This window comes from Leiobunum rupestre, chromosome 1, assembly GCF_980474605.1.
Source record: "Leiobunum rupestre chromosome 1, qqLeiRupe1.1.hap1, whole genome shotgun sequence".
Lineage (NCBI taxonomy): Eukaryota > Metazoa > Arthropoda > Arachnida > Opiliones > Sclerosomatidae > Leiobunum > Leiobunum rupestre.
This window is the reverse complement of record NC_143384.1, coordinates 31,892,904-31,904,954: the sequence shown is the minus strand read 5'-3', so window position 1 is coordinate 31,904,954 and position 12,051 is coordinate 31,892,904. Positions and strand designations below refer to the sequence as shown.

General features: G+C 33.8%; 1 protein-coding gene across 1 annotated transcript in view; it reads left to right on the top strand.

Moving 5' to 3' along the window:
* LOC149962129 (uncharacterized) overlaps positions 1–12,051 on the top strand; it is a 42,939-nt gene that overhangs the window by 5,542 nt on the left and 25,346 nt on the right. Inside the window, exons 2-3 of the mRNA XM_090178752.1 lie at positions 7,045–7,106; positions 8,432–8,564. The gene's annotated coding sequence lies outside the window, so the exon portion shown is untranslated. The remainder of the gene's footprint in view (positions 1–7,044; positions 7,107–8,431; positions 8,565–12,051) is intronic.

The following is a 12,051-nucleotide window of genomic DNA, read 5'->3' as shown; positions in this document are numbered from 1 at the left end:
TTACGAAGGGGGCGCTTCCAAGTTAAGCCTTGGCTACGAGAAATCCCGGAGAGATCTCTCAAACCGTAAACGCAAAAAAAATAAAAACGCGTCAGATTTTAAATAATACGTTTCGTAGATCACCAGCCTTTATTAGGAACCGGAATCTGTCTTAGAATTTGGGCAGAAGGTAAAACACCAATTCGTGCTAGTTCTATTAACCGTTTTCGTCTGAAAAAGACGTCGGAGAAGAACTTCAAAGGGGATCTGACCACAAAAAACGTGAAGTTTTATTGGCATAGGGGTTAGATAAAGTTAAAAGTTAGATACAATGATTTCACTAAAATAAAAATGAAAAGTATTAAAAAAAACCATTTCCTTATAAAAACTGTACTTGAATAAATTGGTAGTGGGTGTACTAGTATTTTTTAAATAAAAGATTTTGTTCAGATGATTTAATTCGTATTTTGGAAATTAAATTACGTTATCTTGATTGTTTAGTTTTACCAGAACTTTAAAACTTCATTCCACTTTATGCTAAACGTTTTATTTAATTAATTATAACTATTTAACTTATTTCAGTTTTAATTCCTTCGCTGTCAGTGTTTTAATTCGAAATTGCTTACAATATAACATTTCAATTAATTTTTTTTTACTTCAAACTCATTAAATTTCAATTTGGTTTCAAACCATTGGAATTTGAATTAGTTCAGTACAAAACTTTTAAAATTTAATTCGTTTACTACAAAACTATTACATTTCAATTAGGTTCACTACTACCATAAGTCTATAATATTGTTCCATAAGTTTGTCACATTCGTTAATAATTTACTGAGAGTTAGTAACGGAGTGACGTCATCACAAGAAGAAAATCTCCCCCTAGCGAGGCGCTGTCAAAGGCTACGTGTGACGCGTTAGCAAGCGGACGCAAAACGGTGAAGAAACCAATAATGCAGTCTGTCTTGTGAAAAGCTCTCATTAAAACCTTTGCATGTCAAGAATAGGAAGTGTCACACTTATGTAACAATATTATACACTTATGCTACTACCCATTACCATTCGATTAGGTCACCTCCTTGAATTTCGATTAATTTACTACAAACCTTTTAAATTCCATTAGTTTAATCATTATAAATTATCTTACCAAAGAACCCTTTTAATTTTAATTATTTTATTACCAGCTGAATTAATTTCAGAAAAAACCTTATAAATTTCAACTTAGTCCAATTTTTATTAATTTAAGTTAAAACTTAATTTTTTGTAATATTTAATGCAGCATTTGGTTAAATTATATTTGAATTTTTCTTTCAAACTAAACTAGATTCCAAGCTACTACCGTTAATATATATTATTATATACGCATATATATTATACCTCCAATATCTTCACATTTATCAATTTAAATAATCATGTCCCCCAAAGGTACACATTAGACGTTTAACCCGAAGATCGTATTAAAGAGCATAGAATAACTATAATTTCTGATAAACGATTTCAGTAGACTATGAGGGTAATTTTTGTTACAGTGCATTTTAAATCCTGCCTTTATACGAACCATTTCAAATAAAAGCGAATCAGAAAACATCATGGTATCATTATATGATACGACAAGCTTGTAATTATGATGAAGAAACCGATATAATCATTCTACAAATTTGAATACAAGTTTATATAATAATTTTCTGTTATTTGTGAATCGTGATAAATATTTGTTTTGCAACCACTATATCAGGGTTTAACGAGTTCTTCTTCGGTAGTATAAGTCCTAAGATAACTTGTATTTTAGAAATTATAACTTGAAAGTTACTTTTCTTGTTAGCTGTGCTAAATCGCTTTACTCTAAATATTCATACTTACTTTCAATCATTTAAACTAATAGTAGTAACTAGAATACATAATATATTTATCCCAAAAACGGCCAAAGACAAGTTAACAAATCAGACGACAATTAATGTTAAAAAAAACCTTTTTTAGAACTGCATTCGAAATACCAAACTTTAAACTAATTTTCAAATTTTGGAAAAATTATACAATCAAACCAAAGAAATATAAAAATTTAAACACAACACTCTTAAAATAATTAAAACCGATTTAGACCTAACCAGAGGTTAAGAAGCGTTCATATTTTAAAAACATTCGGAAGTAGTCTATATAAAATGGCGGCATTTCCGGTGACACCAAACTCGCTAAGCCTTGTTTTAAAGGCTCCCATTAAAAAAAAACTTCCGGTAAAACTAAACGTTTCCTAACTTCCAAAATAACGCCTTTTGAGATAATAATTAAAATAAATAAAATACGTAAAATTTCCTTCAAACGACATATTATCAAAATAAACTGCCTCAGCGCTCGCTACCCGATCATAATTGTGTAAATAAATTAGATCTGAAAACCAGCCCCTTCGAATAACGCTCCAATTAGAATTAAACATTATTCTCTTAAATTCCTGACCGTAAAACGTTTAAATCTAAAAAGAGAGTAAAAATAAGTATAATTTTAATTAAAAACCAGAATACTGGGGCCAAATATCAGGATCGTCCTCCCCAATTAGCTAAAATAAAGGAAGTGCTATTTAAGAGAAAATTAATGAATCATCCCAATTTTAAAGAGACCGGTTACCTCCCTCGTATTTTAGCTTCCGATTTCCAGTGGTATACCGACTTTTAATTATAGAGTATTTATAAATGATATCGAGGCGACGGTGGCGCCGTCGTGACTCGCGGTGGCCAAAAGGTGAACGACTTGGGGTATTCGGTTGTTTTATATTTCAAGTTTTATATCATTTTAGATGGTTTTTTTAAAAGTGAATTTATTACCTTGATAAAATTTCGGTATTTTTAAAATTTTTATTTCACGTTCTTTATTTTCGTATGCCTTGGGAAGTCAATGGTTTTTTTAGCAAAAGATAAATAAAATAATTTTAATGATGTAATTAGAAGGTTGACTATTTATCGCTATAATTAAGTAATTAATTATAGTAATTAACATTTTATAAATATTATACTAGCTTGTGTATTTAATATTAAAATAACATGGAAACAAAATATACTACGATAAAATAAAAATTGATTTTAAAAATATTAAAATATTATCGCATTATATTATAAATTAAAATTATTGGAAAATTAATCATAAAAATACGCTTTACCATCAACAAACACTAAATTTCAATAACATTAGATTATTAAATTTTATTACTAATTCGTTTAGAATGTTCACTAAAATAAACTTAACTAATACCATATTGTTACAATATTATAGACTTATGCATGAACTTACTATCCTTAACTTAATGTAGTAAGTAAATGTTAACATTTAAATGATAAAATTAAAGTTCCCAACTTTTTAAGTGATAAAATTAAAGTTCCCAAATTTTTAAATGATAAAATTAAAGTTCCCAACTTTTTAAGTGATAAAATTAAAGTTCCCAAATTTTTAAATGATAAAATTAAAGTTCCCAAATTTTTAAATGATAAAATTACAGTTCCCAAATTTTGAAATGATAAAATTAAAGTTCCCAAATTTTTAAATGATAAAATTACAGTTCCCAAATTTTTAAATGATAAAATTAAAGTTCCCAAATTTTTAAATGACAATTAAATCGGTTCAAAACTCAAAATAGTATGAAGATTAAATCGTGGTTAAAAATAAATTAAATTTTTAATCGTAATTATAAGCAGAACTGTAATTAGCTAAATATATTAAACTAAACCCAAATTTCTAAAATAAACCATTACAGCTAACTCAAATACGACGAATCCAAATGGAACAGCTACTGGATCTGCCTTCTCGGCCGCAGGTTAGTCTAAATACTTCTAAAATTCCATTCAAATAAACAGCTACACTAAAAAGCCCTCTTTTTTGGAACTGATTAACCCTCGAAATGTCTTGGCTAACTTAGAGGGTCAATTTTCAACAAAATCTATTCATATATTTTTGCGCAATTTCAATTTTGAGGTCGGTTTAAGTTAAAACAAAAAAAAAACCCGCGCTTGTGACATATCTGCCCAAAAACAATAAATAATTAAAAGTCGGCGTAACCCCAAAAAGTTCAAACAGAAAAGCGACCAAGTGAAGACCTTTGTTCAAAAAGCCCCTATTGTTCGTCGCCTTTTCGGAGTTTGTGAAATAAAAAAACTGGTTATTAGAATCTACTATTTAAGAATTCATCTCAGACAAAATGATAATTTATGGATGAAGATGGTCGTCGCCAGTTCGATTTTAAAGATGAGCCAAGTTTTTTGTTTTTCATTTTGGAATTTTGAAGTTTTTCTTTTTTAAATAGTTGTGAAAAAAAAATAGAAACCAGGAAGTGATATTCGACGGAAATTTTATACAGTGCTTTTCAAACTTGCCTAATTTTGTCGATACGGCAGAATTTCGACACACAATAGAATTATTAGAAAAATTCAACGGATGAAATTTTCAGGGCTCCCAGCCAATACCCTCTAAAAAATTATAGATATTTTAGGTTTGTCATCCCTAAATTATAGGTTAAATATTGGTGTAAAATTATCATTATATAGGTTTTTATCGCATCAAAATTCACGGATACTTAAACTTTAAGCTAATAAACTAAGCTAATAGGCTTCTTGATTTCACTCGTTTTTAGAAATTGTAAATTTTTAAAGATATTTTTGGAGATTTGAGAGTTTTTGATCAGCTAATCTGCCATTTTAAAATAAAACCTTCATCACAAATTTATAGAGGCGGGGATTTCGAGAAAAAACGTAAACAATCCGAAATTTTTTCAAACTGTCTTAGTAGAATTTTCGACAAAATGTTAAAAATATAGGAAATATAGGATAAAAAAAGAATTATAGATTTTTATAGGACCATTTCAAAATTATAGTAAATATAGGTATAATAGGTTCGCTGGGAGCCCTGAATTTTATATTTACGTCGATAATTTTCGGACGATTTATTTTGGTTGCAGAATAAAATAAACTTAATTTAAAAATGAATATGAAGTTTCAATACTCAGCATACAAATTACAACAAAGAAATTGCTCAAAACAATTATTTTTTATTAATTATTTTTAGTTAAATTAAAACCAATTGATTTCAAATACTTCAACAGTAGAGGCGGTCACTTGATGGTTAGGAATAATTAAGCTAATTGAATAACAAAAATGCAAATCCACATGTCTCGATTTTAACATCTGAAAGTTTGAATTAATGTGCAAGGAATAATTATTGAAAAAAATCGTACATTTTATCGCCTATTAGGTCCTAATTATTCTCAAACTCGGCGGCCTTTGATTGTTTCTGGCACAGGTTAGTTAAGAGAAATTGGATCTATCGAATCGTATCGAATATCAAATATTTGTTCGAATAAAAGTTAAAACCAGAGAATGACAGTTACCTGTAGTTGGTTTTACAGTTTTAGTTTTAGTTTCAGTTCACTGTCGCTCGTTCGCTGTTCTTGGAAATTTCAAAACCCGCCAAAATTTTACGATATTCGCAAATTATTTGAAATACCAAATATTTTAGAAAATTCTAGAATTTTATTTGATCAGCAAAAAGCGAATGTTCTAGGAGATTTTTAAGATCTATTTCGATTCGACTCATCGAATATGAGATTGGACTAATCGAAAAATCGAGTAGCCGAATATCTTGCTAGCTAGAAGCAAATTGCAATAAAAGCGGTTTTAGGAAATTATATTATGAATTTAATTTGTTATTAATTTTGGAAAACCAAGTGAGCACCAAATTTGTCAGAAATGGATTCAAATTAAACTGTTACTAAATTACACCTACGAGCAGCAAACACAAGGAGAACGCAGCTAGCCTTTAAACACGTTAACGCAGTGTTGTGTACAAATTTCATTGGACGAACCTTTACGCTGAACGTTTTACGGGTGGGGGGAAGACAATTTCGGAATTTTCCCCTTCCGACGGCAGCAGGCGCTAAAGCGTCTAACCAATGAAAACTGTACGCAAGAAAATGCACGACATTTGACTGGTTGCTTTCTCCTTGTGTGGGGTGCTGTGTTTGTTACTCCTAGATTACACTAATGTTAGGTCCTTAAAATAGATTAAGACTTCGTTTAACCGGTTAACTACATTTAAATGAATTACTTAAAAAAATTATAAATATGTTTAAATTACATTAAATTAAAAAATCTTACGAGATTAACAAATTGACATTTAAAAAGCTAATACAAACAAGTTTTGGAATTTTTCATTAAACATAAACTACATCGAATAAATGGCGCCTAAAATGTCTTTGTTTTTCGCGCATTCAGAGCCACTGAGCCCAAGGCAAATGATGTAAACCAACCAGCCTTGACGTCATATTTTCGAGAGCATGTTTAGAAATTTGAAAAATAAGAATTAGTAACTGCTTGATAGCGAAAACTTATTTGATTTAGGCTTAAAAACGTAGTATCCTAACAAAGACTGTTAGGCCTTGGATTAAAAATTAGACTGTTATTAATCCAAGGCTAGGCTATAGTGCTAGCGTCATAGATATAAGAAATGTATATAAAGGTCTAGATAAATTTCGGGGCGTCTAAGCCTAACATAAAATACGGAATTGACACCTAGCAGACACCGACCAAGAGCGCGAGCTCTCTTAGCATTTTAGTACTAAGTGCTTGACCTTTCCGCAGGCCGTAGTCTTTAGACACCATCTGTTGGTGACTTTTAGTATAATTTTTAAGCAGGAGACAATGGCTCTCGCGACGATAGCACGAGCTTTCTTACCGGTAGATAGCGCCTTATAATTATAGCCTGCAGAAATTACGCGTTTCTGCTAGCTGTTACCTCCGTATTCACTCCCTTTGAAATATTTTATCTAGACCTTTATATACGTTTCCTATATCTATGGCTAGCGTTCAAATTTAACCCTCGGCTGCGGCATTTTCTTTGTTTACATCGACTCGCCTGTTCAGCGCGAAAAACAATTACAGCGCTGCCAGATGTTTAAACAAATAAGGAGAAAGGTATTAACATCGGCGACTCAAATTTACTCGTCCCGATAATAGAATGTCCATGGTGACGTCACGTGGTATCACGCGGTACCGGTACTAATATATTGAATGAAGCCTAAATTTATCATTTCAGTGTCCGAAGAGGCTCAACTACGTAACGCCAACCGAGATAAATTGCTCGACAAATTGAAACAGGTATAATAAATAAAATCAATCCAGGAAAAATTCCACAATCAACATAAACCATAGAACATATAGAATAGGAAAAGCAACACTAGCTTTAACAAGGCTTTAAAAAGTATCTTTAAATCCTAAAGCCAAAGGGTTAGGGTGTTGTATTTACAATAGTTCTTTTTATAAAATAACCTTGGCCATCTTGTTGAAATGTTGCCTCCCCGCTTCAGCTGTGGATCCGTTTTCTCTCCCACTAAAGAGTTTATGAACTCATTCTTAGGCATTGGCTGAACTATTCCAGGGCAACATTTCAACAAGTTGGGCAAGCGTAAAGACATTTTATAAAATCAACTATTAATATTTCAATTAGCAGACCCAAAGTTGGTAAAATATACTAGAGGTTCCACAATTTTAAAATTACACAATCGCCATCTCTAGATTCATTGCGGAAACGGTAGTTAGCAGACGACAGCTTTGCTAATTAATAGTTCAGAAATTAATCAAGGGAGGGCGCCACGTTTACGTCGACCTAGTGCTAAAGAACGTTTTTTCTTCAATAAACTTATCAAAATAAAAGCAAACAATGTAAAAATTATATTAAAATGCAAGATGAGGAAAAACTAATATCGTCTGCTTTAGCAGCTACCTATCTAGGTTTCAATTTCGAACCAAAAGGGGCGTAACGGTAATTTTCGGTCCCGAATACACAAGGCTTAACTTTTAAAATGAACTAAATTTAATAGGCCTAAAATATGCCGAGTTGCTATTCCTCTTCTATATTTTTTATCACGAGAAAAAAATTACAGGGTTGCCACAATATTCTCAGATTAAAATTCCCTGACCATTTTAAGTTATTTTCCCAGACTTTTAAAGGCCAAAATTAGACAGTTTTTAACTTTCACATTTATCAGAATTTAATAAATTTAATCAACTTATATTTCAATACCAAAGTTATTTCAACGTTAAAAAGCTTTCAAGAATCTTAATAACAAAAGCAGGATTTGCCATAGATCTTGAGTAAAATTACCTTAAAAAAGTGTCAAGATTAAACTGACTTCCCTGACTTTTTACAAATTCTTAAAATTCCCCACCTTTTTATAAATTCTTAAAATTCCTTGACTTATTACAAATTCTTAAAATTCCTTGACTTTTTACAAATTCTTAAAATTCCTTGACCTTCCCCTGACTTTTCAGGCCCATTTTTAAAATCCCTGACGTGCGGCAACCCTTATTTAACATAAATATGATATTGAACGATTTCGGATATGTCGCTCAGTCTTATACCTTTTTACGTTACTGATGTTTCTACGAATAAACCAATAGAATCCACGCTTTTTTTTCCGCAGGGTGGTGTCCGCCGTACACGAGAAACGAAGGACGCCTTCAGATACTTTTACGAGTTTTTGGTGGACAGAGGCTTAAACCGCATTTGCAAACTGTTCAGGGAAGCCCAGCTCGAAGACGTGTTGACGTCAGTTGGTAAGAATGTTACGTTCGCAGCGACGCATAAACAAATACGCTTAACCAGTATTAATTAATTATATTCAAGAGTACCCGGTTACTACCAAACAAAACGGGTTCCGTACACAGCCGGATATCATACCTTTGCTTAAGACATAAATAACACGCAGAAAGAGTTCAATGCTAATATATAATCCACGAATCGCTTTACTTCTACTCAGGGATAATGACTTTATCCAGACAAAGTTGCTTTCAATCCCCTTATGCCAGCGTTGCCAGTTCCTGAAAATTATAGTACCAGAGCTAAAATATTATAGATTTCATAAAACTGGCGGTAAAAATTGACATTAAACTCGTGAAATCAATTTTTTTATTAACACAAAGTTCGACCAATAAGTACTTAAATAAATCAAGGAGGATAGGAAGGGAGGCGAAGTAGGAGGGATGAACGCGCCAGCATCCTTGTAAGACGCTTAGCGCGCGCTCGGCGGGAAAATTTCGGAAAAATGGCGGCAAGGATACTGGCGCGTTCATCCCTCCTACCAGGCCCGTAGCCAGGGGGGGGGGGGGGCAGTACGGGCGCCGCCCGACCTAGCCTTTTCTGAAACTCAACTCCGACGCCCCCTTTTGGGACAATTCGCCCCTCCTAAAATATGGTTCGCCCGCTCTATATCGATGTCCTGGCTACGGCCCTGCCTCCTACTTCGCCTCCCTTCCTATCCTCCTTTGATAAATCATCCTCCCAGGATATCGCCAAGAAGTAATACTTCCGAGAGTCAGGACCCGCAAGAATTTTTTTATATAGTGCTTGTGGAAACAATGGAAACGTTTTACCTGTAAACAAAACGTTGTGTTTTGGCCAAGCCTTAATATGTCAAAAAAGCTACCCGTTTAAAAAGGAACGCCATGGGGAACGCTTGTTGCTGCTGTAAAGTTTAAAAGTTTCCATTATTTTAACAAGCATTATATAAACAGTGACTTGCAGGTCCTGGCTCCCGGAAATATAACTTTTGGCGATTTCGTGGGAGGATGAATTATTGAAGCGTCTATTGAAAACTTGCACTTAAAAGTCAGTTTTAACTGGTTTTCAGAAAATTAAAAACATTATCGAACGTGCAAGCTGAATTATCGAAAAATGCGTACTATACAGTATACAGTACGTCATTGAAAATATCGTACGTCCTACCTTGGACGAATAATTACTGGACTCGAAACCTAAGAAAAATCCCCTGTTCCACAATTTGCATCGCCCATCAGCGCTCCTACCGAGATAATCACGAAATATTCCTATCCAAATACCAAACACGTGCGTAAAAATGTCAGATGACCCGCATTCCGTCGTCTGCTCTGCTGGTTTTAATAGAAGTGAGGGTTTTGGAATTTTAATAGACTTCAGATTATTCAGTAATAATTGTATTGGAATAAAAATTAAAGGGTATAGAGTGCTAGCAGTTGATGCGTTTTTAAAAGTTAGTGACGTCACAGTCGTAGCTTCCGTAGTGGTTGTCATGAAAACGTGCGTTTTTTCTCAATAGATGTTTAACATTGGTGACGTCGCAGGGTTTCAAGCTGAGAGTCCCAGCCCCAAGGGCTTTTTGAAATGAATGCCTTAACGCCATCTGACGACAGTTACTAGAGTCCTAACCCTAAGGGCTTTTTGAAATAAATGCCTTACCGCCATCTGATGACAGTTACTAGAGTCCCAACCCCAAGGGCTTTTTGAAATGAATGTGTTAACGCAATCTGACGGCAATCACTAGAGTCCCAGCCCCAAGGGCTTTTTGAAATGAATGTGTTAACGCCATCTGACGGCAATCACTAGAGTGCCAACCCCAAGGGCTTTTTGAAATGACTGTCATAACGCCATCTGCCGAAAAGTAGTCGAACCATCGAAAGAAAATTAGGCACGAGATGAATATATCAATATTTTTTATTTATTTCTAAACGCCAATATTTAGAATCACAAGTTTTGAAACTATACGGAAGAGTAAAGTAATTTAGAGGTTTTCTAGAATTAATACTTAGTGTAAGCAAGAATGTATTTATTTATACGCAGGGAGAATGAATATGTCGAGATAATTTTTAACGTTTCTCCAATTCCACCTGTCGGGGCAACCAGTATGCTACTCCGCTTTAATAAAATCAAATAATACTGCAATCTCATTGGTTCTTAAAAATTACGTTTTTCGACGCGATTAACGCTACTGCGAGGACGCAAAAAATAAGACCGCCTCAGTTTTTCCTCCCCCCCCCCCCCTTAGCGTGACGGGGTTAGGGCCTCAGCGTGTCCGTCGATAGTCTCGACATATTCATTCTTGGTGTAAGCAAGTGGAGCTGTTAAAAAAATGTTCGGTTAGGAAATTTAGCATTAAAACAATATATCAGAAATACATGAACCGAAATTATCAGCGACCTATCTCTCTAACGCTAGACCCAAGTTCTCTGTTTTCCCCCTCTAACAGCGCTGTCAGATTTTAAAACGGAAATTATGGTATCGACGATAAAAAATTATTGAATTCTTCGCAAAATTATTGCACCTCCTATTTATGACGTTTTTAGCTAGTTTGGCGGGAATTTCAAATCTAAAAGTAATGCTGTAGTCGTTTTAAGTGTTTTCCTCAAAGATTTACATGTTCTTGAAATACTTGACCTGTCATTCGACCATAGTAAATAACTTTTATAAATAACTGCCGGCAACAGTGACAGACCACGCGAAACTACGGAAGCTTGAATGCAAGGTTCATATAATTGGCTTGAACTAGCGCTCCTCTGTGCTGGCTGCCAGATCAGTGTTTTATTCTACGACCAAGTCTGAGACTGCCGTAGGTTGAAAGAGAAGATTCAAGAGAGGACAAAGTTGCAAACCTGCCTGGCGCAGTGCTACCGCAGCCGTTACGAGAAAGCGGGGCTGAACACGGTGTTCAGAACACCAGAAAGTAAAAGCGTGCAATGACTTTGTTATTGAAATCGAAATTTTTTGAGAATATGATACTATATAAAAAAAATATTGAAATTATAGTACAGTCTATCAAAATTATTGTAAATAAGCGTACCATATGGTACATAGCAAAATTTATGGTACAACCCAAATTTCTACCTAAAATTATTGATTTGTACCATAATTATGGTACGTCTAACAGCGCTGCCCTCTAATAAGCGATGTCACCCCTCCCCTCCTCAAACCACCCGAAATCTCCCACTCCGACGTGAGTGCATGAATATGCCACCTAGAGGTGGTCGTAATAAACTTTGTAAACACAGACTAGAAAATGAGCTTCCCTGGTTTAGTATCTCGTCTGTGTAAAAAACGGCGCCAACAAAGTTTTCTCTTAAATTAGTTGTTGTGAAAATTTAATACGTAAATCTCCAAAATGTCGAGTGTAGATGTTTTTACGCAGTGCAATTTTTTTCTACAAAACAAGCAGAAGTTAAAACATAAATCGGTACTATGAAATTTAGATAAACCGCCAGAAAAGTCAAAGGAACTGAATATAAACGATAAGCC